The sequence below is a fragment of the Diadema antillarum genome, unplaced genomic scaffold (genome assembly GCF_040938485.1).
Source record: "Diadema antillarum isolate AM-2024a unplaced genomic scaffold, OU_Dant_1.0 seq00000338_RagTag, whole genome shotgun sequence".
NCBI classification, from domain to species: Eukaryota; Metazoa; Echinodermata; class Echinoidea; order Diadematoida; family Diadematidae; genus Diadema; species Diadema antillarum.
Genome location: NW_027271351.1, coordinates 142083 through 144527, shown reverse-complemented (window position 1 = coordinate 144527; position 2445 = coordinate 142083).

Below are 2445 nucleotides of genomic sequence, written 5' to 3'. Positions count from 1 at the left end.
AGATATATTAGATCTCCTTTATGAATACCCCCTGCAAAGTTTTAAAGGTATAGTAAACATGATACCACCACTGCAGCTACACGAGCATCTCACTTCAAAGAAACTGACAGTTGACCCTAACGCCTTTTACAACTTATTACAGCAAATTTTGCATGCTCCAGCTCAGCTGATTTTTTTATTCTCCCTCATTACAGGCAGCTGTTTGTTAATCAGAACATTACTAATCACAAAAATCAACAGCCACATTATGCTCCCATCATACTTTGATTAGCCAACATGAATAGCAGATATTTTCTGCTACAAAACACATCAAAATGATCACCTGAAGTAAGAATCTGGTATGCCTACCCATAAAGTGATTCCTGACTCCTACATATGAATATACGAATTTGTATACTTTGAAGCATATAGTACAATATCCATTGCTGTGATAAATCGTACAAAGTGGTAGTGAAAACTTGTAGAGGAGTATATTTCCACACTACTACAAACAGGAGTAGCTTTACCTTTCCTATGAGAACAGACGACACCTATGTACACCAGAGGAAAATCTAAAGAACTGCTGCTATTTCTTTCTTACTGTTCACATATATGTTCAAATCTTGGAGAAAGGCCTTACTGATTCACACTAACAGCTTTAAAATTCAGACTGAAATGCCCACAATACACATTGACATTCCATGAATAGATTCTTGAATACATTATGCAAATCACTGTAACACATCTTTTTTTCTCTCTTTTTTCCGATGTCCCTGGTACACACCATAAAGACTTCCCTGTCCAACCATAATGGCAATAAAAAATCACTACAATTTGGCTAACTACTGCATGAAATCTCACTCATGTCAAACAGAACTCTATCTCATGCTCCTTTTCCCATTTAACGTCATTGATATTGTTTCATGTCAAATGAATGAAAAAAAAAAAAGATAAGAGGAAGAGGGACAACAGTTCACTTCCTGAAGAGATAGCAAACACCGACAACAAAGTTCTGAATTTACGTGTGGACAATACAGCACTTCAATATGCACCTAGTTACATGTCTAACTGTTAGTTTTGATTATTTTCTACGCATTATACCAATACGTGAGAATTCGGGATAAAAAATAGGTAAATACCATCAAGGTTGAACAGAATACCAAATTATATATGATAACTTGTTGTAGTACTGGATCATTAAATCAATTAACTTCTTTGCTTTATACATGTGTAGCTCCTAAAACGGTCCAGTATACAGGAGCGGAGTTGGCAAACATCAGTTATTGCTGAATCATGGTACACTGGTTTCAGTGATGCATTGTACAGGGGAAAAGTAAATTAGGCTGGCTTGTCGCATACTTCAACTACAGAATTTAGAAATGAAAATTCCATGAGAGAATTCCTTTATCATGGATTCAACTGCATCAAAGACTCACTACAGCCATAAAGAACAATAACAGCATTTACTGAAACGACAATTGCAAATTCTGAACAGAAGCGGCTGATGTGGTTCTCGCCATTATGGTAATTCTACCATGACAGAACTCTCAATATGCAATTGGGTCCCTTATCATTCACAACATGTGTTGAGATTTTATATGTTTACAATGCATCTCTATGGCAACTGTTGACTTTACTCAGCTCAAGATAAGGTAAAAATGAGCTCTTCATTGCACTTTACTTCTACACAAAAACTTACATTTACACACAGCACAAAGTCAGTATTGTCTCTCAGAATTCAAAGGAAAATGGGTACTGATGCGACCGACGTTGAATGGTTGCACACTGCATGCCTCTTCATCGAAATCAGCCCAATGTTACGGGGCATAACAGCACAGCTCAACTTTCCCTACCCCTCCTCCCCCCTCCCCCCTTCATCACCACCAAGGTAATACAAAACACATTGACAATTTGCCTGATTTCAAATTTCATAATGGTTAAGTAGCTAATCATTCTGTGACCAATAGAGTAGCACACACTTCCCTTCCTTCACAACAGGGCGCAAAGGCGCTACCAATGCAAATCAAATTTCATTTCGCAAACACCGTTAATAGCATGAGAACAGCAACCCAGCGCTCTAGCACTACCAAAAACCAAAAAGGAAAGAAATATTACAGTTGCTGTCATCACAGATCCAATAAGAGATGACAGAATTATGCTGTCTTGTTTTAAAGTACATTGCAAGATACAAACATTAATTTGCATATCACATAACATTGCTTATTTCTATGATTATTACATAGATATCGCGATAGACTGAACACCCAAGATTACAAACAAAAGGCCCTTTGACATCATTGAAAATTGACTCTACATAGCGCGTTGGCCACTGATAACACACAGGTTTGTCAATGCAGTTATGTACAAACGTTCCGTCTTACTGCTACAGCATCAACTCCTTGTCACAAGGTGTAAACTGATTGCAGGAAAGCCTTCCAAACACAACGAACGCCCCCCCTCCCCCTC